The following is a 26214-nucleotide window of genomic DNA, read 5'->3' on the forward strand; positions in this document are numbered from 1 at the left end:
AAGGGATAGCTTTAGCAAACATCTTTTTTGGAGGGAGAATGGTTTTGCTAATAATTAGTTATATTGAAGACTACAGAGAGATAAATGGGGTGAGCATAAAGTCAGCTTTAGGAGGTTGAATCTGATATGACTATAGGACAGTTTAATGAAACCCCTTGTAGCTCAGTGGAGAAAGGGATCTATATGTACCTATAGGAAAACCCAACTTGTAATAAACACAAGCCATGATTATGCTGACTAAATCATTTGGCTTCAGTGGAAAATGCACATATGTGTGTGTGTGTGTGTATGTGTGTGTGTACATGCATGTGCACACATGTATGTGTGAGTACATGTGAGTACATGTGTACATGTGTGTTGAACATACACATTGCACATAGAGGACAGAGGAGAAAATCAGGTGTCCTTTTATATCATTTCCTACCTTATTACTTTGAGACTGGGTTGGTCTTCTGAGTTTGGAGACAAGGTAGCACCCAGCAAGCTACAGCAACCTTCTTGTTTCTGTTTCTTGTAGTGCTGGCATGACAGGACATAGAGCCACACCCTACTCTTTACAATGTACTGGGAACAGAAAGCAGGTCTTCAAACATCACACAGCAATGCTCCTCCCTCATATTAGCCAGGGTTCTCTAGAGAAACAGAACAGATTCTATCTATCCATCTTTCTTCCTTCCTTCCTTCCTTCCTTCCTTCCTTCCTTCCTTTCTTTCTTTCTTTCTCTCTTTCTTTCTTTCTATTTATGGTTGGGGAATACTTTTATACACTGTGTATTCTCATGCTGATGTTGCTGTACCCAGACATCTACTGTAGTCCGAATTTTAATATGACTCAAGATTTTGTTAAACAATATTCTCCATCACCTTCTGATTGATTAAATAAAGAGCTGAATAGCCTATAGCTGAGTAGGGGAGCAAAAGGCAAGACTTCTGTTTCCTCAGAATGGGATAGGGTTGCTGATGAGAACAGAGTTGCTGTCGGGACAGAAATGAAGAAGGGGGTGTCAGAGAAAGAGTAAGATGGCAGATAATGGGCCATGTGGCTGGGAAGTAGGGCAAGCCAGCATTGTCAGGTTATAGTAGATCAGTATCTGCCCAGCTGTCATGCCAGAGGTTTATAATAAATATGAAGATCTCAGTGACGGTATTTCAGAGCAAGAGAAGATGTAGAAAAGACCGTATTTATACATCTATAGCATCTATCTATATACTCTATCTACCAATATTTATCTATATATCTATTTATCTATCTGCCATCTTTATCAATTATCCATCTACCTATTTACATGGAATTTATTAGAATGATTTATAGACCATGGTCAAAATATTCCAATAATGGCTGTCTCCAGATTTAATCCTAGAATCCAGTGGTTGTTTGGCCCATGAGGCTCTATGTTTCAGATGGAATTTGATATACACTGGAATACAGAAGGAGCAGGTTCTAACAACTGTGAGGGAATGAACTTGCCAGTGAGAGTGAGGGCAAGCAGGCAAAGAGCAAGATGCTTCCTTCTCCCCTGTCCACTACACAGGCTGCAACCAAGAAGTGTGGCCCGGATCTAAGGTGGGTTTTCTCATCTCAAATGATTTAATTGAGAAAAAATGCCTCACAGGTGTGCCCAGAAGCTTGGGTACTTTCATTTAAACATTTTAAATTATTTTTTTAATTTTTAAATTGTTAATTAATTCTAGCTGTAGTCCAAAAATTATCTAGCCTGCCCCTGGAAATTGTTTTTATCAAGTCTCGCTGCTGCTTTGAATTCTTAGAACACCCTCCCTTAGATTGCTGGTATAATTTTAATATAAATGTGTCTGTTAGAGATACGATCGTTTGCCATTAGATTCTTTTATATAGCAAAAGAAACATTTTTCTAGTTATCTGGCTGGAGAATCTTTGTTTTCAAAATTCTATTTCAACCTAATTGTACAAGTTGTTTGCCAACAATTCCTTATGAACACAGGAGTGTGTCATCTCTGCAGATCGGTGTTGAAGTGTACTATTTGCTGTATGAAGTTGGAGAGGATGATGCAAACTTTATTTTCTTTTCTGTCACTTCTCTGTTTCCTCAAGGCACATTTCGGAGCATTTTCATAAAACGATCTAACTAGGAAACACTGTGGTGAGCTGAAATATGTGAACAGGCATCCACTTCCTCTCCCAGGTGAGTAAGCCACTAGTGTATTCTCAGGTTCCAACAGGTAGAAGGTTCCGGGGGCAGCACTTGCTGTGGCACTGACTCCGCTCAGCTATGTTGATTTGGGTTGTGAGTATGTAACAGTGTCTGTGTGACCCTGTATGATATCAGCCTTCTTTCGTTGTTCCTTTCTTTCCACTTTTGGCTGAGCTTTCTGTGATGCTCAAGGCTTTTTGTTAGCAGAGTCCATTCCACACTGATGCCAGTCACCTTCACACCCTCACTTAGGAGGAGAAGGATAAGCCTGAGGACCTCTGAAAGAGAAAGAGAGACAGACAGAGAGAGAAAGAGAGAGAGAAAGAGAGACAGAGAGAGAAAAAGAGAGAGAGGGGTGGGAGGGAGAGGGAGGGAGTTCTCAAATAACTCCTCGAATATCCATGCAATTTCGTTAACATGTATCCCTAACCCCAAGGATGTTTTCCTTCTCCTTTTATTTTCTACATCAACTTTTGGGAAATGATACAAAACTGTAAAACCTGTTCAGAATTCAGTAACTTCGTCAGGCTTTTAAACTTTGGACCTAGAATGCAGCCTGCCTCAAAAAACACCAGATGTTCATACGTGAGACTGAATTTTGAGCTCAAAGACAACCCCCCTTAGGAAGCTGTGGCACCGCATAGAGAAAATGTATCTATTTTCCACAGCATAGAGAAAATGTATCTATTTTCAGGGGGTTAAACTTAGGTCCTCTTGTTGTCAAGGCAAGCCTATTACTGACAGCTAGCCCTCTAGCCCCACCGGAGCCTTTAAAAATGTTTACACCCATAAAAGGACAGCAGGTGGCCCAGTGCTCTGTATTTCTCTCTGCACATTAAAACCCTATGTTTCATAGACTCTGAGGTTTCAAAGAGTAGTCCCTGATTCTAGATCAGAGACTTCAGAGGCATCAGAGGCTGGAACAGGACAGAGTTTTTAAAAGATTAAGCTCTGTCTGAGCTACTGCCCTTCCCTTTTAGCAAGAAATCCAGGGCTCTCTGACACATAAAGTGGTAAGTTGGGCAACCCCTTGGTGAACATAACTGTTTAAATCATATGAATCAACAAGGAAGGGTAAACAAAATAATGACAGAGAAATAAAACCACAGGAATATGACATCCAGAAAAAAATCTGTAGCAAAAGCCCAGATTTGTAAAGGAGTTGAAAGAACCAGCAAAAGGGCATGGCAGAGCATTTTCTACAGCCACATGAAAACATACTTCAAATGTTAGGTTGTTTTCTCCCCATTTACAGGGCTTAGCTGGGTCCTCTGTTTGGGGTCTCACAGTGTTGCAGTTAATGCTTTGGCTGATCCTGTGATCTCATCCAACACAACCCTCACAGGAGCGTGTGGTTGCTGGGAGAGCTCCTTTCTTACAGCACTCAAGCACGTGGTTGTGGGTATTATATCCGGGCCACTGGGTGAGGATACTTGTGCTCCTTGAATCTAGGTCTAAAGACATTCTAAACTGGTCTTTAAGTGCTGAATAGACCAGGCAAGGGTAGTGGGATGGCCTGATTTCTGATGAACTCAGTCAACCGTTAAGAACCTTAATGAAGTTTGAAAATTTCACATAGGGTTACAAAGTCCCTGGTGCCCTGTCCTGGCACCGTCATTATATTCCCTTGGGTGTAGGTCACTGGTTCTAGCCATTCTCATGACAGATGGTTGACCAAATGCAGTGCCCATGCTTTAGGATATCTTTAACCACATCTGGAGACAGAATTTTTGGCTCTATTTGTAAAAAAAAAAAAAAGTCAATGAGATGAACCTTTCACAGTGTTAGGCGTTGTGCTTTTGAGAGCAGCAGGTCACCTTTCTTGTCTTGACTTTCAAACATTGTTAGCCTCGCTTTATTCTTTAAAGCATAAAAGACAGTCAGAAATGAGGTTGGGTCCCAGAAAACCCAATCTGTGTTTGGATGTTTATAGTTAAACTAATACATTCTTTTTCATTTCTTCTAGTCTGGGTACTGGGTTAGTCAGGGCAAGGAGAGAGAGGCAAAACGAAGAGACAAAAGACGTTAGGGGCTGAGAGGCTGGCGTCTCTGTAACGAAAATTTGGAAGCAGATATTATACCCTGCTGTATCCCTCAGCCAACAGCATTTTCAGACCCTAAATTGCAAGGTTAGCATTTTTACCCCCAAAATAACCTTCAAGCACGCTCTAGATAATTCCTCAAAGGCCAAGGACTTAAAATATCTTCCGCGTGTTCTTCCATCTCTGATCCCCAAGCAATCAGAGAGCATTCTTCCACAGCGGGAAGAGTGTTTTCTTTGTCATTGCTTTGCCGGCACTACAAGCTCAACACAGCTGTGCCCGCACTTGGCCTCTGCCGATCCACCTGACTTCCTGCCTGTGCAGAGCTCCGGCACACCAGTGTTCCACAATTGAGAGGATTGGGCTTCAATTGGCGGAATTTTCAGTGATGCGTCCCTTGAGTGTCCTTGTCTAAAATGATTTTTCTCCTCCTATACCCTTTCTGAGTCAGCCCCTTCTACACTTCAAATGGATGACGACGCAGAGCAAGACGGCATGCTGGCGAGAATACCATACACTCACAACCCACAGGGGAGCTATGTGAGGCCAGACAACGGTTTCTCGTGCTTTAAAATATCTGAGCTCTCTTCCAAGCCCCAAAAACCCCTTCCTGATCTAATATTGACCACGATGTCAAGTGCAAAACCAGTGCTTTCCAGAGTCCCCATTACCCGGCTAAGCCTCATTTCCTAGGTTAGCAAAGGGAATTTCAGAAAGAATCTGATTTCTCTATTAAATCGGACAGGACACTGGGGTTGAACACTGCTAACTTCTCAACTCCATCTCCTACTTTCTTTTCCATTCAAAACTTGTTGGGACTCGAAATACCGTCTCATTACATCTGCCTGGAAGCTCCTGATGTTCTCGGGCAACAAGTCTATCCACCCTCTGCCTTTGCTGGCCCCTCAAATGCCCCTTCTCTTAGGGCCCTCATTCCTACAAATCCAAACACTAGTGCTAATTGAGTGGACTATAATGACCTATTCTTTTTCTTTTTTAAAGATTTATTTTATGTATATGAGTGTACTGTCACTGTCTTCAGACACACCAGAAGAGGGCGCCAGATCCCATTACAGATGGTTGTGAGCCACCATGTGGTTGCTGGGAATTGAACTCAGGACCTCTGGAAGAACAGTCAGTGCTCTTAACTGCTGAGCCATCTCTCCAGCCCATGACCTGTTTTTTGTTTGTTTTTAAGTGCAATGAGAAATGAAACCATATTTTATTTTTATATCTCAGTCCTCAGAAGGCAATAAAAGCCATTGATAATGTTGAAAAATGTTGATGAGATAGTGAGGGTGATCCATAAATGGTGATTAATGCAAAAAGGGGGTTGCAGGGATATCCATGAGATGAAAAGTTCCCAGTCTTACACAAGATAGTTCTCTATATAGTGTGAAAAAAATACACACAAACACACATGCTAGTACACTGTTTCTCCCTGAGGGACGATCTTACAAACTCTGCAGACTGATAAATACCATACTCAGAAAAATCAGATTCCTCAAAGACTTGTCTTTCACCAGTGGTAATCCCAGCATCTTGGAATACTTTTAGGCATGGAGCTGAGCTTACTGATTATGACTTACACAGTACTGATTATGACTTCTTAAGGATAAGAGTTTATTCAGTAGGTATAATATAACCACCATTGATAATCTGCTCACCACTGCTAAGACAAAAACTGAGCTGAATCACGTTTTATACAAAGGGATAGGGGCAATGACATCTTTGTGGCCAGCTGTTCATGACAAGACTTTGGAAAGTGGTCTTTAACTTGTTCCCTACCAGCATGGAAACTCCCCTCACTTTACAACTGATGTGGGGACTTTCTAGCTTCAACTTAAGACATTATTGTCCTAAGAGGCTTAGGATTTCATTACAAATACTTCTAAATAGAAACATAGTCTTGTTCACATTCAGCTGAATCCTACCTATCAACAACCGGGCATTGGGTAGAGTTCGGAATCCCTACATAGAATAAAGCAAACATAGAAGAAATACTAGAGCCACATTGATAGCACCTTGAATGGAGACCGAAGAATAAAGCTATTCAAAAGGACTGAGATGTTGGGAAGGGACATGATTAGATGTGTGTGTTTATAAGAGTTTTCGGCTCTGCAGGGCATGCACTGGAAAACTTAGAAGAAGAGAAGAATTCAGAGGCTGCAACAGTTATGATTCAGTGATGATGGCTGTAGGTGCTCCTGGAATGACATTTAGGATTCCTGTGGTTCACTTCTATGCATTTTCTGAAGGTGATGTCAAGAGCAGCACTCAGGGGTATGAAGAGGAAAGGGTGGAGTTGATAATGTGTGTAGAGCCATGCAGGATAGATGATGATGGCTAATCTTACAGGCAATATAAGGAAGGAAATAAATCACTGGTTAGGCTAGGTTTTCAAAACAAATAGCCAAGGGGGACGATTTTTATCACTGGAGACTTTCCAGGAAGTAGTTTATACAGAAGAGCTGAGAAAAAAATTTAAGTACATCTAGAAAAGAAATGAGGGCAAGTGTAAGGGGATCCAGTAGAAAATGTGTTTTCTGAAGAACGCACCATGCCAATGCCAGAGGAGGTATGATGAGGGCCTGCGTTCTGAGTCAGTGACAGCACTAGCCTAACATCTAGGTCTACAGACACTTCAGGAAGTGGAGGAAATCAGTCCACAGCCCCAGGAAGAAAGGCAAGGCAGAGGGAAGTGATCTTCCTATTTCCCACCATTATTACTGTCAACCATTGACTGACACCCACCAGAGGCCAAAGCAGAAATAAGGAGGTCCATTACTTAGACCAGTAAAGTCAGGGCTTAGGGTTGAAAGTAACATGAGGAACAGTGGGAAGTTGTGTTGCAACCACTAGGTCTCTCAAAAGTGTTGGATGAAATCTCAGATAACTGTTGACACTGCTGTGTTTGCCCAACTGCAAATGTGGGAGAATTTTCATTTCAAAAACTTCATCATCACATGGTCTGTCAATAATAATTTCCCTAATATACCCAAGTACATGGGTGAAAGCCAAGCAGAGCCTCTAATACAATTAAAATACTATCCAGGGGAATGTGGCCTATTCATTTTATGGTTTAGTTATTCATGAATTTACAGTTTTCATATCTTCATTCATTGTGAGCAATGGAAAGAGATAGAGATAGAGAGATAGAGAGAGAGACAGAGAGAGAGAGAGAGAGACAGAGACAGACAGAGAGACAGACAGAGACAGAGACACAGAGGAGAGAGAGATTTGTCTTTCTGGTTGTTGATCTAGCCTGTTTCATCCTATTTAGACCCCCACTAAATTTAATTAGTACAACATAATTTTCTAAATCCAATGAGAATGGGCCTCCATTTCATGCTTGTTTTGAATTGTGTATTGGAGAATTTCCACTCTGCCATCACCGTTTCCCGTAAAACCTCCAGCAAAAAAATTACTGAGACAGGTAGTGTAGTTAAAGCTGAATTGGCCCTGTAGATTTCTCTGTTTACCTTATGGGAGCTTTTTAGGAAAGCGTTAATATCCCATTCACTTCAAGTTGGTACCAATAAATGCTGGCTGCTTGAATTTGTGAATAATCTGAAAGAATAAGGAAGTGAGAAAGAAGACCGCAGAAATGTTATCACCTTTGTTTCCCTGTGTATCCTTGGAACCAATTTCCTTCTTCCATGTGTAATAATGCACACACTTCCATCTGTCAATCACATTGCTTCATAGCTACTCTGTGGTAAATGAGATTTTCTTAGAGACCATAAAACAGTTGAAATCTGCAATTTCGTTAGGCATTCAACTTGCACCATAAAAACTAATGACTAAGCAGATCCACATGGAGATGATTTTGTAAGAATAAAGCTCACAGACGTACACATCATAATTGCAAGGCTACTGTACAGCTTAAGCAATTCAGAAAAGCCAGCTGCTCTAAAAAGAAACAAGCGTGCCTTCTTGACAGCTTTTATCAACTAAATTGTGTTCAGAACTTGCTTTCAATGCATACTTGATTTTGATTGGGATATTCTGAACATACCATGTGGTGAAATCACATGACCCCCACCCATAGCATTCTGTCTTCTCAAAGCAGCACTGTACTTGTGGGTTAGTCCAAATATATCCTTATTCCTAACCCAGATACACATATTTTCATTTTACAGATGGATAAACTAAGGCAAAGTCAATATAAATAGTAGGACAAGTGAGTATCATAACTGGATTTGCACCTGATAAAAGAAGTGTGTGCTTATGTTGTATCCTCATTACCTAGTGCTAGTTAAATTTATATACTTAACAGTTCTTGTGAAAGATTCACTATTTAGGGAGTCTTATAAAGTGTTGGTGAACATACGTATAGGTACAAATCTTCCTCAAAAGTCACTTGACAAAATGTGACAGAAGTGAATATGTTTGTGATGCACCAAGAATGAAGAACCCTTTGCAGTAAGGAGTGACAATGCATTGAAGGCCAGCTCACAAGAACTATATGAACCACTACTGTATACCATGCACATGGCACAATGGTAGCAATGTAGTAGATATTCTACATTATTGCATTTAGTCGGTCATATGATTATGGAACCATACTCCATCATTCAGATGAAGCAGCAGAGGGTTAAAAGAGTTGAAGTAGTAAGAGCAAAACTATCTCTGTATCAATACATGATTACTGACAGGTAAAGAAGACTGGAACTCACTCTTACTTATTGCACCACATTTAGCAATGACCGTGTTGGGTAGTTTTATGTCAACTTGACACAAGCTAAAATCATTTGAGAGGAGGGAATCTCAATTAAGGAAGGGCCTACATATGATCAGGCTATTGGAAAGCCTGTAGGGCATTTTCTTAATTGATGATTTATCGGAAAAAGCTCAGTCCACTGTGGGTGGTATCATTCCTGGGCTGGGGGTTCTGAGTTTTATAAGAAAGAAGGCTGAGCAAGCCATGAGGAGCAAGCCAATAAGCAGCACCCTTTCATGGCCTCTACATTAGCTCCTGCCTCTACTGTTAGTGTTCCTGTCTAGACTTCCTTCAATGATGAACAGTGATATAAAAGTGTAAGCCAAATAAACCCTTCCTCCTCAAGTTGCTTTAATCATGGTGTTTTACCAAAGAAGTGACAATTGTAGCAAAGAAACACACATGTGTAGTGTGGGAGTGTATGTGTATGCAAGCACTTAGAGGCCAAAAGACAACTTTAGTTTCTGTTCCCTGAGTTTTTAATTTGAGACAATGTATCTTACTGGCCTGGAAATCACTGAGTTGGATGGACTAACTCCTCAGTGCATCCTAGTGACCTACTCCTTCCCAGTACTAAATCTAAGCTTCTGAAAGTCATTCTATATATCTTACCCCTTTGTGCTCTTGAGTTTTAGCTTAGACATGTAAAGCACTCTGTGTAGGTACCTTTATAGAAACAGAACTCCTTATTGCTCATTCCTTGATACACATTTAAGCATGGTCTTTAGTGAGAAGTGCCTTCATAAATTTTGTGGTAGGGACAGAGCCCACTTTCAATAACATCTGTGCTCTGGTTCTCAAATACATTGCTTTATGTTCTTGGATTTTATCGGTGTAAAGGGACACCATGACCAAGGCAACTCATATAAAGAAAACATTTAATTGGGGCTGGCTCACAGGCTCAGAGGTCTCTTATCATCATGGCAGGAAGCATGGCAACATACAAGCAACATGGTATTGGAGGGGCCAAGAGCTCTATATCTTGATCCACAGGTAGCAGAAGGAGATTGTCTATCCCACTAAACATGACTTGAGCATATATGACCTTAAAGTCCACCTCCACAGTGACACACTTCCAACAAGGCTACACATATTCTTAAGGCCACAACTCCTAATAGTGCCACTCCCTATGGCCAAGCATTCAAACACATGAGTAGATGAGGACCATTTCTATTCAAAGCACCACAAACACTCAAAGGGGAATATTGCCTTGGATGATTCAGTAAGGCTCAATTTAATGAATAACATATCTTTCAAACTGAAAGACTTTTCTATGTTGCAAAGTAAGAATTAGGATAGGAGCTTTTCCCCACTGTGTATGACCCTCATTTTATAGTGCAGACAGATTGTAGAATCCATAAAAATTTATAAAGATTCTGTTTCCATAAAGCTACAAAGTGACAGTGCTCTGGGCCCTTTGATTTAGTCCAGCAAGATCTATGCCAAACTTTGTTTCCTATAGTATAACTGTGTTGGCTTAAGCCTATGAGTTTAATTTGTGCTGATGTATTACAGGCACAACAATAGAAAATAAAATGCTCCAGGTAATTAAAAACCCTTGAATAGAAAATTTTCAAAAATAATTATAAACATTCTATTTTTATGTGTGTCTAGTCCCCCTTATTATTTCTGCTCCTATTAGTTAAGACTTTCTCTTCACTTTGTCCTAATGATAGAAAAGCCCCAGCTCCAGGATGACAGTAGAAATGATGGTCCAGTTTTAGTAGCTTTTTGTTTTTTTTGGTCAATTACCCATTATCATACTAACCTTTTGGTGACAAAGCTGGTATATGAGATATCATTCTGCCACTTTTACTTTATCACTATGATAATATTTTACTTGGCAAGACAGTTTGTATCAAAATGATAAAGGTTGAATTAAGATCAGCTTCAGGACTGCAGTCCTTCTTTGGCTTGAACGACTTATCCAGCATACCTGAAAGTTTTAGAAAAGAAAACATCATATATACCCAAGAGGAGTAGATGGCAAGAAATAACACAACACTGGACTGAAGTCAATAAAACAGAAACAAAGAGAACAATTCAAAGAATTTATGAAACAAAGAGTTGGTTCTTTAAGGAAAAGCAAAAGACCCTTCTGGGTTCTGCCTGCACCTGGAACTGAACTAAACTGTTCCCACAGCTCTCTGTACCCAAATCCCATCAGGGAGAGAGCTGGACTCTCGGAAGTGGAACAATCCTGAGAGCTCAGGGGAGACTGCCACTTCTGCTCACATTTCAGGTCCAAGAGGAACCTGCCTAGTGCCCACTAGGCAGAAACCTAGGAGTAGTCAGCAGGAGGAAACTTCTGGTTTCTGCCTGCACTGAGAGCTGAAAGCCAGTTGTCTGGAGCTCTGCCACACCTTAGAGCAGAGGTAAGACCAACTCTTCTGCTCCAAGCAACCCACCTGGAGGCTTCATGTCACAAAAACCCAGGAGCAGCTCTCTGTTCCCAGATCCAGCTGAAAGAAAACAGGTCTACAGGAGCACTGACACATAGGCTTATAGGAGAGTCAAACCAATGTCAGAGACAGCAAGACAAGCTAACACCAGAAAAAACCTGATGGCCATAGGCAAGTGAAGGAACCTAAGCAACAGAAACCAAGTCTAATTGGCATCATCAGAGCCCAGTTCTCCCACCAAAACAAATACTGGATATCCATACACACAGGAAAAGCAAGATTAGGACTTAAAAATCACATCTGATGATGATGATAAAGGACTTTAAGAAGGACATAAATAACTCCCTTAAAGAAATACAAGACAACACAGGTAAACAAGTAGAAACTCTTAAAGAGGAAACACAAAAATCCCTTAAAGAGTTAAAGGAAAACACAACCAAACAAGTTAAAGAATTGAACAAAACTATCCAGGATTTTAAAAAAAGGAAATAGAAACAGTAAAGGAAGCACAAAAACAGACAACCCTGGGGATAGAAAACCCTGGAAAGAAATCAATAATCATAGACATAAGCAACACCAACAGAATACAAGAAATTCAGGGCCAGAAGATACAATAGAAAACATTGACACAACCATTGAAGATAATGTAAAATCAAACAGCTCCTAACCCAAAACATCCAGGAAATCCAGGACACAATGCGCAGATCAAACCTAAGGATAATAGGTATTGAAGAGAGTGAAGACTCCCAACTTAAAGGGCCAGTAAATATCTTCAACAAAATTATAAAAGAAAACTTCTCTAACCTAAAGAAAGAGATGCCCATAAACATACAAGAAGTCTACAGAACTCCAAATAGATTGGACCAGAAAAGAAATTCCTCCCGTCACATAATAGTCAAAACACTAAGCACACAAAACAAAGAAAGAATATTAAAAGCAGTAAGGGAAAAAGGTCAAGTAGCATGTAAAGGCAGACCTATCAGAATTACACCAGACTTCTCATCAGAGACTGTGAAAGCCAGAAGATCCTGGGGAAATGTCATACAGACCCTAAGAGAACACAAATGTCAGCCCAGTCTACTGTATCCAGCAAAACTCTCAATTATCATAGATGGATAAACCAAGATATTCCATGACAAAACAAAATTTACACAATATCTTTCTACAAATCCAGCCCTACAAAGAATAATAGATGGAAAACTCCAACACAAGAAGGGAACTACACACAGGAAAAGCAAGAAAGTAATATCCTTGCAATGAAACCAAAGAAGAGAGACACACAAATATAATTCCACCTCTAACAACAAAAATAACAGGAAAAAACAATTACTATTCTTTAATATCTCTTAACATCAATGGACTCAATTCACCAATAAAAAGACATAGACTAACAAACCGGATATGTAAAGAGACCCAGCATTTTGCTGCATACAGGAAACACACACTCAATGACAAAAGACAGACCCTACCTCAGAGTAAAAGGCTAGAAAACAATTTTCCAAGCAATTGTCCCAAGAAACAAGCTGGAGTAGCTATTCTAATATCAAATAAAATTGTCTTTCAACCGAAAGTTATCAAAAAAGATAAGGAAGGACACTTCATATTCATCAAAGAAAAAAAATCCATCAAGATGAACTCACAATCCTGAATATCTATGCTCCCAATGTAAGAGCACCTACATTCATAAAAGAAACCTTACTAAAACTCAAAACACACATTGCACCACACACAATAATAGTGGGAGAGTTCACCCCACTCTCATCAATGGACAGATCATGGAAACAGAAACTAAGCAGAGACATAGGGAAACTAACAAATGGGTTTAACAGATATCTATAAAACATTTCATCCTAAAATAAAAGACTATACTTTCTTCTCAGCACCTCATTGTACCTTATCCAGAATTGACCATATAATCTGTCACAAAACAGGCCTCAACAGATACAAGAAGATTGAAATAATCCCATGCATCCTATCAGATCACTACAGACTAAGGCTGGTCTTCAATAACAATGATAACAAGAGGAAGCTCACATATACATGGAAGCTGAATAACACTCTTCTCAATGATAACTTGGTCAAGGAATAAAGAAAGAAACAAAGTAAAGACTTTTTAAAATTTAATGAAAATGAAGGCACAACATACCCAAACTTATGGGACACAATGCAAGCAGTGTTAAGAGGAAAACTCATAGCTCTGAGTGCCTCCAAAAAGAAACTGGAGAAAGCATACATTAGCAGCTTGACAGCACACCTAAAAGCTCTAGAACAAAAAGAAGCAAATGCACCCAAGAGGAGTAGAAGTTAGGAAGTAATCATACTCAGGGCTGAAATCAACCAAATAGAAACAAAAAGGCTATACAAAGAATCAACAAAACCAGGAGCTGCTTCTTTGAGAAAATCAACAAAATAGATAAACCCTTAGCCAGACCAACCAGAGGGCACAGAAAGAATATCCAAATTAACAAAATCAGAAATGAAAAGGGAGACATAACAACAGAATTTTGTATGTTTGGGACACATACAAAAGCCTATATTCAACTAAACTGGAAAATCTGGATGACATGGATAAATTTCTAGACAGATACCAGGTTCCTAACTTAATTCAGGATCAGATAAACCATTTAAACAGTCCCATAACTCCTAAAGAAAAGAAGCAGTTATTAAAAGTCTCTCAACCAAAAAAAAAAAAAAACCAAAAAAAAAACAAAAAAACAAAAAAAAAAAAACAAACAAAACAAAAAAAAAAAAACAAAACAACAACAACAAAAAAAACCAGGACCAGATGGGTTTAGGGCAGAATTCTATCAGCTCTTCATAGAAGACCTTATACCAATACTATCCAAACTATTGTACAAAATAGAATCAGAAGGACCACTACCCAATTCCTTCTATGAAGCCATAATTACACTTATACCTAAAGCACACAAAGACCCAACAAAGAAAGAGAACTTCAGACCAATTTCCTTTATGAATATTGATGCAAGAATACTCAATAAAATTCTCACAAACAGAATCCAAAAACACATCAAAATGATCATCCATCATGATCAAGTAGGCTTCATGCCAGAGACGCAGGGATGGTTCAATACATGGAAATCTATCAATGTAAATCACTATGTAAACAAACTCAAAGGAAAAAGCCACTTGATCATCTCATTAGATGCTGAGAAAGCAGTTGACAAAATTCAACACCCCTTCATGTTAAAAGTCTTGGAAAGATCAGGAATTCAAGGCTCATACCTAAACATAGTAAAAGCAATATACAGCACACCAATAGCCAACATCAAAATAAATGGAGAGAAACTTGAAGCAATGTCACTAAATCAGGGACTAGACAAGGCTGCCCACTCTCTCCCTTCTTATTCAATATAGTTCTTGAAGTTCTAGCCAGAGCAATCAGACAACAAAAGGAGGTCAAAGGGATACAAATGGGAAAGGAAGAAGTCAAAATATCACTATTCACAGTATACTTAAGTGACCCCAAAAGTTCCACCAGAGAACTTCTAAGCCTGATAAACAACTTCAGCAATGTGCTTGTGTATAAAATTAACTCAAAGAAATCAGTAGCCTTCCTCTACTCAAAGGATAAACAGGCTGAGAAAGAAATTAGGGAAATGGCACCCTTCATAATAGTCAAACCAAATAACTCCATGTTACTCTGACCAAGCAAGTGAAAGATCTGTATGACAAGAACTTCAAGTCTCTGAAGAAAGAAATTGAAGAAGATCTCAGAAGATGGAAAGACCTCCCATGCTCATGGATTGGCAGAATTAATATAGTAAAAATGGCCATTTTGCTAAAAGCAATTTACAGATTCAATGCAATCCCCATCAAAATTCCAACTCAATTCTTCAAAGAGTTAGAAAGAGCAAATTGCAAATTCATTTGAATTAATGAAAAACCCAGGGTAGCGAAAAATATACTCAACAATAAAAGAACTTCTGGAGGAATCACCACTCCTTACCTCAAGCAGTATTACAGAACAATAGTGATTAAAACCTGTATGGTATTGGTATAGAGACAGGCAGGTAGATCAATGGAATAGAATTGAAGACCAAGAAATGAACCCACACACCTATGGTCACTTGATCTTTAACAAAGGAGCCAAAACCATCCAATGGATAAAAGATAGCATTTTTAACAAATGGTGCTGGTTCAACTGGAGGTCAGCATGTAGAAGAATGCAAATCAACTCATTCTTATTGCTCTGTACAAAGCTTAAGTTCAAGTGGATCAAGGACCTCCACATCAAACCAGATACACTCAGACGAATAGAAGAAAAAATGGGAAAGAGTCTCCAACACATGGGCACTGGGGAAAATTTCCTGAACAAAACACCAATGGCTTATGCTCTAAGATCAAGAATCGCCAAATGGTACCTCATAAAACTGCAAAGCTTCTGTAAGACAAAGGACACTATCATTAGGAGAAAATGGCAACTAACAGATTGGGCAAATGTCTTTACCAATACTACATCCAATAGAGGGCTCATATCCAATATATACAAAGCACTCAAGAAGTTAGACTCTAGAGAGCCAAATAACCCTACTAAAACTGGGGTACAGAGCCAATCAAAGAATTCTCAGGTGAGGAATATCGAACGACTGAGACGTCTGTAAAGAAATGTTCAGCATCCTTAGTCATCAGGGAAATGCAAATCAAAACAACCCTGTGATTCTACCTCAGGGCAGTCAGAATGGCTAAGATCAAAAACTCAGGTGAGGACAGATGCTAGCAAGGATGTGGAGAAAGAGGAACACTCCTCCATTGCTGGTGGGATTGCAGACTGGTACAACCACTCTGGAAATCAGTCTGCAGGTTCCTCAGAAAACTGGATGCAATACTACCCGAGGACTGAGCTATACCACTCCTGGGCATAAACCCAAAAGATGCTCCAACATACAACAAAGACACATGCTCCACTATGTTCATAGCAGCCTTATTTATAATAACCAGAAACTGGAAAGGCCCCAGATGCCCTTCAACAGAGAATTGGATACAGAAAATGTGGTACATCTACACAATGGAGTACTACTCAGCTATCAAAAACAATGACTTCATGAAATTCATATGCTAGTGGATGGAACTAGAAAATATCATCCTGAGTGAGGTAACTCAATCACAGAAAAACACACATGGTATTCACTCACTGATAACTGGATATTAGCCCATACCTTGAGTTATCCAAGATACAATCCACAGACCACATGAAGCTCAAGAAAAAGAACGACCAAAGAGCAGATTCTTCAGTTCTTCTCAAGAGGGGGAACAAAAATACTCATAGGAGGGAATATGGAGACAAAGTATGGAGCAGATACTTAAGGTATGGCCATTCAGAGCCTACCCCACCTGGGGATCCAGCCCATATATATACAGCCACCAAAACTAGACAATACTAATGAAGCCAAGAAGTGCATGCTGACTGGAGCCTGATATAGCTGTCTCCTGTGAGGCTCAGAGCATGACAAATACAGAGGCGTATGCTAGCAGCAAACCATTGAATTGAGAATGGGGTCCCTGTTAGAGGAATTAGGGAAAGGATTGAAGGAGTTGAAGGGGCTTGCAACCCCATAAGAACAATAATACTAACCAACCAGATCTACAAGGGACTAAACCACTACCCAAAGAGTACACATGGACAGACCCATGGCTCCAGCTGCATATGTAGCAGAGGATGGCCTTGTTAAGAACCAATGGGAAAAGAAGTCCTTGGTCCTGCCAATGCTGTAACATCCAGTGTAGGGGAATGTCAGGGTGGGGAGGCGAGAAAGGGGTGGAACATACTAATATAAGAAGAGAAGGGGTATGAGATAGGGGGCTTTTGGATAGGAAATCAGGAAAGGGAGTAACATTTGAAATGTAAATAAAAAATATCCAATTTAAAAACAGAGAGAAGAAAAAGCTGCAAGGTAGACATTCTTCTAACCAAACTAACCAAGGCAGAAAGACAGTATCCAGATTAGTAAAAAAAATGGGGCAATAACAAGACAGATTTAAGGAAATTCAAAACTCATTAGGTCTTACGTCAAAAGTCTGTACTTTACAAAACTGGGAAATCTAAACAAAGTGGACAAGAAAATATACAGCAGCTACAACTTACCAAAATTAAATGAGGATCAGGTAAACTTTAAATAAATCTATAATCCCTAAGGAAATAGAAACAGTCATTAAAATTCTCCCAACCAAAAAGCCCATGGCCAGATGATTTTAGTGCAGAATTCTATCAGACTTTCAAAAAAGAGCTAATACCAATACTCCTCAAATTATTCCACTAAATAGAAACAGAAGGAATATTGCCAAATTCAATTTATGAGGCCACTGTTACCCTGATATCTAAACCACACAAAGATTCAACAATGAAGGAGAATTTCACAGCAATTTTCCTTATGAACTTTGATGGAAAAATACTCAATGAAATACTCACAAACCAAATCCAAGAACACATCAAAATCATCATCCGCTGTCATCAAATATGCTTTATCCAAGAGATGCAGGGATGGTTTAACCTACGACAATTCATCAATGCAATACAGCATATAAGCAAACTGAAAGGCAACCACATGATCATCTCATTAGATGCAGAAAATGCCATTGACAAAGTTCAGAATCCTTTCATGATAAACATCTTGGAAAGATCAGGGTTACAAGGCACATACCTAAACATAATAAAGGCAATATACAGCTAGCCAATAGCAAACATCAAATAAAATGGAGAGAAACTAAAGCAATTCCACTAAAATCACAGAGAAGACTGTCCACTCTCTCCGTATCTATTCAATATAGTACTTGGTTTTAGTTCCAGCAAGAAGATAACTGAAGGGCATCAAGGAAATACAAATTAGAAAGGAAGAAGTCAAAGTATTGTTATGTTCAGATGATATGATAATATACATAAATGATCCCAGGGAGGAGAGTGGACAGGAATCATATTGAGACGGGGAAATAGATTGACATCAAGGGTGGATGGATGGAGGAGACTGGGGATAGGAACAGTGGAGATAGGAACAGGAAGGAAAAGATGTGGGGTGGGAGGATGGAAGGAGAGAGTACTAAGAAAAACAACTGGTTTGTGGGGAGGGCATCTCTGGGACAAGCTAGAAACACTGAATAATGGAAACTCCTAGGAGTCTATGAGGGTGACACTAGCTAAGACTCCTACCAATGGGGGACATGGCGTCTGAACTGACCATCTCCTGTAACCAGGCAGGAATTCCAGTGAAGGTACTGGGACATCAGCCCAACCGAAAAACCTTAGGCCTGTAATTTGTCCTGTCTACAAGATATACAGGGGTAAAAGATGAAGCAGAATTTGAGCGAAGGGTAATAAGTGGTCCAGATTGAGACCCATGCCACGTGAGAGAGCCCACCTCTGACACTACTGATTATATTCTTCTATACTTGCAGACAGGAGCCTAGTATAGCTGTCATCAGAGAAGCTTCACTCAGCAACTGACAGAAACAGATGCAGAGATCCACAGCCAAACATTAGGTGGAACTTGGGGAATGTAGAAAAAAGGGGAGGAAGAATTGAAGGAGCCAGAAAGGTCAAGGACACCACAAAAAAAAAATCCTGGGGTTGGGGATATAGCTCAGTGGTAGAGCAGTTAACTAGGATGGCAAGGCCCTGGGTTCGGTTCCCAGCTCCGAAAAAAAGAACCAAAAAAAAAAAAAAACCTATGGAATCAACTAACCAGGGCCCATAGGTGCTCACAGAGCCTAAACTGCTAACCAGAGATCATTTGTGGGATGGACTTAGGCCCTCTGCATATGTTTTAACAGTTGTGCAGCTGGGTCTTCATGTGGGATGCCTAGAGCAGGAGCAGGGGTGTCTCTGACTACATTGCCTGCCTTTGAATCCCTTTCCCTTGGACTGCCTTCTCTAGTCTCAATGGAAGAAGATGTACCTAGTGTTACTACAACACAATATTCCAAGGCTGTTGAAATCCACAGGAGACCTCCCCTGTGGGAGGTCTTTCTGAGGAGAAAGAGAGGAAGGGAGGATGGTGGGTATGATAGGAGAGAGAGGGAGAGAGAGAGACCAAAAGGAGAGAAGGGAGCAGAAGCTGCACTTGGAAATGTAAAAGTAAATGAGTAACAATAAAAACTTAATCATATAGTTGAGATTTAGCAATGGTGATAAAAAGCCAGACTAGAGTCTTGGATATGGCAGGCAAGTGTCCCTTCTACTAAAGCTACACCCCAGCTCATAACATTTATTTGTTAAAATAACATTTAACGTAGTTTCTTGTGCCTGTTAAAGGTCTATATACAACATTTTATTATGGAATGAACATAATAAAAAAAGTTAACCATGGTGAGGCAGACTGGTGTATTTGTCACTTTGATTACACACACAATGTTTGTGTCCAGACACACTAAAATCTACTGAGTCCTACTCCCAATGAAATATATTTTTATTACCTGTAAGCAGCCCAACAACTCTTACATGTCCTGTTTTCCTCATTAGTGAATCGCATTGAGAAAACACAGTACACCAAAAACCGCCGAGCTGCTGGCAAGGTCTTTAAAAGGCATGTGCATGTATTTGCTTTCAGAAGGGTGGCCTCATTCAGCTTTGCCTTGGAAGCTAGTTCTTAAGCATTGTGAAGGTTAGGATTCAAGGCATTCCTTAAAGAAAGGGGTACAGATTGAAAACTGTGTTGGTAAAAAAAATGTTAGCATTCTATGTGAACATCATAAAACATATTTATACAAACACAAGATTAAATCAGGCACAAGGGGGACTCATATAATCAAGAGACATGGTTCACAGGAGATGTGTAAGGATGCTTCCAGAATCACACAACACACTGTTGCACAGTAAGCTTTTTTTTTATATGAAAATAGAAGTGTTCTCTGAAATAAAATAAGTATAGCATTAGAAATGCATAGATCAGTAAAATGTCACTTATTGTCATTGTAAGCATTATATACTGTAGAAAATAACTATACACAAAATATTAAAATTTATTAGTGTGTTCGATTACCTGGATAAGCCTCTTTTTCTGTGATTTCAGTATGCTGCAGTAGTTGACGCCTTCAGTAGATGGAGTTCACTTGCATGTAGGCATTTAAAATAAACTATGACACATAATTCACATTACATGCTGGTGGGACCCCGATTCTCTCCCATCTCTACCTCATTCCTTTGCCCAATATTTTTCATACAAATTGAATTATTGCTTTGCTGGCGTTTGCCTCAGTAAGTACTTTGGAAGAACCTATGCTATTATATAACATGAAGACTAAGAACTGTACAGTGGTTTTATAAAACATATGTGGCTTTATTCTGAGTAAAACACCATGAAACAAATATATATATATATATGTGTGTGTGTGTGTGTGTGTGTGTGTGTGTGTGTGTATTTTGCCAAACAATAGCTGTTATATGAAATTAAGTGGTTTTGTCATATTATTTTTAATAAGGATTGATTGCTTGTTCACAGAAAGCCATTGAATGTTTTCCACACTTGCAAAGTTCAGTGATGTGAAACCATCCCTCAAGCATGGCAAGTCTTCAAGGATGAACACACTTGGCATTTGGGAATGCTGCCTGCAAGAAGTGTCAATGAATTTGAATTAGGGCACATAGCATGACCGACCCAGGGCTTGATGGAACGTAGCCTTCAGTCTGTTTCGGAAATGCTCCTCATTGATTTTTGTCTTAAGGGTCAAGTATTGTATTAGCTCTTGTGGATATAGTGGAACAACATGCACGGCAACTGAAGGACGGAAGCACAGTGAGGCCTACAGAGCAGAAGTGATCCTTGATCCGAAAGCACGGGGTGAGGTAGAGAACAGAACAGCAGTAAGACTCTTTCCTTTCAGAGAGAGAACTATACATACAATGTCTTTATCATGTTTAGCCTTTGTCAACTCACAAAGCTAGAGTAACTTTCAAAGAAGCGTGCCAACTGAGAAAATGCCTATATCAGATTGCCTCTAAGGAAGTCTGTAGGGGAATTTTCTTAATTAGCAAACAATAGAGGGGGGCCAAGTAGACTGGTCCAGTTCTGCCTTTGATTCTGAGTGGTATCAAAAAGCAGGGTGAGTAAGCCAGTAAGTCATGTTCCTTCATGTCCCCTGTATCAGTTCCTACCTCCAGTTCCACTCCTGATTGAGTTTCCTCCTTGTCTTCTTTCAATGACGAACTATGATCAATCTTTTAAGTCAAATAAGCCCTTTCCACCCTGAAGTTGCTTTTATCATGTCTATGACAATAGAGACCTAATCTCTTCAACTCAAGAGAAGTTGATGCTTTTTAGAAAGCGAAAGGTGGTTGGAGTTGAGAGAAGGGGAGGGTGGTGCTGAAGACAGAGGCAGAGAGAGATGAGCAGACAAGCAGGCCCTGGGATTTACAGTGCTTACCTCGATAGTCATTCTGAGAGCTCTGTGTGGCTGTCTGCAGATCTGCTTTATGCTTTTGTGAAGAAAGATGACAGCATCCATTCCTCCACTGTCTACATCCCAGGGCATAACCAGAGGATAACTTGTTTACTTCATGTTTCTATGAAAGCAAGTGGGGACTTGGGAGTACTTATTAGTAGAACAGACAAACAGTGTGTCCTCTTCTGTAGTAGGAATTATGAGGCACTGGAATGTATCTGGAAAATGGAATTTATAGAGTATTTATGACATAACGTTGATAATGTGGAGAAGGGAAATGCACATGGACAATTGTGTTTGTAGAGGTGGCTGCCAGTAACGACTCTCATTTAACAGGAGATACTGACGCTGTATGCCCACCTGGCCTCTGAGCACCTCTAGGTCTTTGGTATAGACCCCAAAGCTGATGCCATTATAATCATAGACTTTTGGATTGCAAAGACAAGTTTTAGCCTATACCAAATTTTAGAGTATAGAAATCCTATTGTGTTAAATAACATGAGCAACCCCATGATAGCTTCAATTCCCTGTATACCCTTACTCCTTTGGACTACTCTGCTGTGTTGCATATGGCTCTACAGCTACTACACTGAAACTATCCTCACTCCTAGTGCCCCCTCACAAAATACCTTTGAATAATGCAGCTACATGTCTGTGTTCTCAGCCACTTTGAGTTCTTAGTCTGAAGTCTTAACCCATAAGGTGGTGTGTTCAAGGGTAATGACTTTCAGAGGCTAGGGCATGAGAACACAGTTCCCAGAGTACGATGAACGTGCTTGTGAAGCCTGAGATTGAAATCTTTTGCTTCCACCTGTGGAGATCTGTAAACCAGATCTTCTGGGGCCTTTGCCTTGGATTCCACAGCTTCCCTAACTGTGAGAAGTGATGCACCATTCTTGTTTGTGCTCTGACTTCTTGGTGCACACCAACCCCAACACACCACAGCACTGTATCAAACACTTCATCCGCCCAATGCTATATTCTCACCTTTCCCTTCTGTGGCATGCACATTCTTCCAGGGTGGGACCGAACTGTACATTCTGACTCCACCTCTTCCAATTCAAGGCCATTCTGGGCTTTTATCCCACATATTCAGGTGTCTACGATACTCCCTGCATGAGTCATTTCTCCAGCAGAGACATGCATTCTGTCAAAGCCTCATGCAGAGCTTTCCTCGTTCGGTTCTTCTAGTGCAGCCCCGCTCATTTCCATCCCGGGCTGCTGTTGGCTGACTAAGCATGTCCTGGAGTTCCAGGCCTCCTTTTGTTGGCACATTTTGAATGGCTCTGAAGCCCAAAGTCTAGGTGAAGAGGAGGATTAGCATCCCATGGAGTGATCTTTAGGTAAGGAGGAAGATGAGTCTAATGGGGCCCTGCCATTTTGTGTCTTCCTCTTCTTGAGCATATACCAGTATGAAACCTCTTTACTCTCATGGCTTGTGTGGAAAGTCCTGTAACCAAGCAAATGCCCCTGGTAAGCAAGACTGGGTCATTCTGTCCACCAGCCAACCTGTGCTACACAGCTCTCGGCCTCACTGAGAATCTCCACTCTCCTCTTTCACATATCTCCACCTCCTTCCAAATAAGGCACCCATGCCTTAATCACCGCCTTCAGCTGTTTTCCAGAGAAACTCAGTTAAGAGGGCTCTTCAATTTTGACATTTTTAAAAAAGAAAAAAGACTATTTTTCATCATTCAAGTTAGATCTTGTGTCTGTCAAAACAACATTATTATCGTGTTACTCAAGATGATAATTCTTCAGTCATTGAGCATTGCTCTTTTTTCCTTCTATTGATGAAGCCCAGATGCTCAATAACCCTACTGGTGCTTCCTTCATACTTTATACTGTTTACACAGTGGCTGTTGCCCTGCACCAGGCTAGTCACCTACCACACCTCCATTCTGGGCAGGCTTCTTGCTTTGTCAGCCAGATTCCCTGGTTCCAATATTTTAACTGTCCTTCCTTCCATATTGGTTTCATGTCCCTTTTACAGAATGTCATGAATCAAATGATGCACGGCATAACCTTCTCTGAAGTTTATGGTGCGTTAAGACACTTGGAATGATTTCTGGAGTTCGCATGCTTTCAGTTACCCGAACGCTCCAGTTCATTCTCTTTCTGCTGTAGTCATAGACCAAAATGTTTATGTTTTGCTTACGTTATTTCTTTGGCCTGAAGCCTCCCCTTTCCTCCACTTATGTAAATTAGCCCTACCTTTCGAATGTAATTTGAAACAATTTTTTTCAGTAGGTTTATTATAAAAATCCTAGAACATACTGCTATACTTTATAGCATTAATCAACTGCAAAATTTAGCTGCTTGATTACATATTGATTCTTGCTGCTTATAAATTGATGTTTTGGTCATTTTTTTAAACTATAAAAACTGTCTTATTTTTTCCATATGGCTTTAGTTATACAATACATAGGATAGATTTCAAAACACTTCTATATGGATTGCTTCTGTGGAAATCAGTGGTTCATCTTCTATACACGGAAGCACATTTTTTGAAGGTCGGGCATTATTTTCTGGTTGTTATGGCTAATCTCGATCGAACTTTGAAAGAGAAAACTCAGTTGTTTCCATAGGGTTGTCCTGTTAGCATGTCTAAGAGCATGTTTGGTTTTTTGACCACTAATTGATATTAAAAGGCCCAGCCCACTATGGGCGAAACATTCCTTAGGCAGATGGGCCTGGGTTATATAAAAGAGGTAGCTGAGCATGATCCTGATTAACTTCAGTAATCAGCATTCTTTCATGACCTCTGCCTCAGTTCTTTCTGTAGTTCTTGCCCTGGTTTCTCTGGGTGATAATAAATCAACCTGTAACCCAAGTGACTTTCACAGAACGAAGGCAAAACTGTTAATATACTGGTTATTATTAGTAAAAGAAACAGTTTGGTCTAGTAAAAATATGTGACATTCAAATTCCTACCATGCATGGTTACAAATGTCATTCCAATGGTGATTAATGATGGAGGAGCAAGCCTAGGTATGCCACTATTTCCCACAGAAGCAAGGGTCATCTTTCTTCCGTCTCAGGGATCCCACTGTGTGGGGTAATAATGGCATTTGGATGGGCAGTAGTGGAAATAGAGAAGTAAGTGCCACTTGTGTCCTTTACCACCCATGCTGTTTCAGAGTCAAAGTTTGCTGAAGGCCAGAGCATTCCACTAAGGACTGAGGTTGACAGGTTGCCTGTGCCTGTCTGTCCACCTGCTCTGTGAGTACCGTGATTCTGATAGATAACTTCATGGGCCATCATCAAAGACAGAGCATCTTACCCTCTAGACTCCAACCACAACACAACCTACTTCTTTTAACACCCCCCCCACTAGATCCAGCACCACAGTGCCCCAAGATATCTGGTAGATATCTTGCCAGAAGCACACAACTCCGTGGCGGCCCGGTGTCTTTAACCGCCATACACTCTCTTAAGCTTAAATTGCTACATGGAAGAACACACAACACAATAACCTGTGACCCAATTGATAAGATATAATTGCCCACCTAAACATACAAAGCCTTATACATATCCATCCCTTAAGAACATTCATAACAACCTGTAAATACACAGAGTGGAATCCTAATGTCAGCCTCCATGTTCTCTCCTCGGCTTCTCGGGCAGTCTCCTCCAGCCTTCTCATCTCCTTCCATTCCAATCGCCTCCTCTTCCCTCAAACTTTTCTCCCGCCCATCCTTCTCATCCAATGAGAGGCCTTGTTATATCTTGTGCCTGCCTTCATCTGTGTGACATCATCCTACAGACTGCTGGGAGTTATTTGGATAGATTAAAAATTAGAATTGTTTAGACTTAGGGGGCTGGTGATTCAGGTATGAACACTTGTTGCTTTTACAGAGACCCTGGGTTTAATTGCCAGCATGCAAAGGGTTGCTCACAACTGTCTATAACTCCAGTTCCAGGGGCCCAGGCACCCTCCATACACATAAATGCAGGCAAAATACCAACCTACATCAACACAAATATGTCTTTAAAAAGACTCTTTTGACCTTGTTTACCAATACAGTCTATGTTGTTAAAAACAAGTGAGGAACTGGCAACCAGTGGGTGGCTGCCTAGGGGTTATTTTATTAGCCTGTGTGGAAATTACTCTGGGGGAGGGGTTTAAGGATTGAGAGAATTTCATCCTCTTATCCGCAGAGTGGGAGATGCCTCTGAATGACAAGTAGTCTATGAGACAGTTAGATATTAAGATCTGGAATTCAGGAGTAAGATTAGGTTTGGAAGTCAGGTAATTTGAGAAATTGAATCCAATTTTGCATGCTCATTGGTGTCATCCTTGTTTAACCCATGTTAGGCAATTATGTTGGTGACAGTTATGGGTGGAGCTTATGGCATTACTAGGAGATGCAATCTCACATCCAGGATCCCAGTTTCCCTCTTAAAGTCTTCCGGCCCCTTCTTTCACAATGTTCTTGAGATGTAGGCATGGAGTAGTCTGTGGATGTATCAATTCACTCACAACTC

The sequence above is a fragment of the Rattus rattus genome, chromosome 4 (genome assembly GCF_011064425.1).
Source record: "Rattus rattus isolate New Zealand chromosome 4, Rrattus_CSIRO_v1, whole genome shotgun sequence".
Taxonomy (NCBI): Eukaryota; Metazoa; Chordata; class Mammalia; order Rodentia; family Muridae; genus Rattus; species Rattus rattus.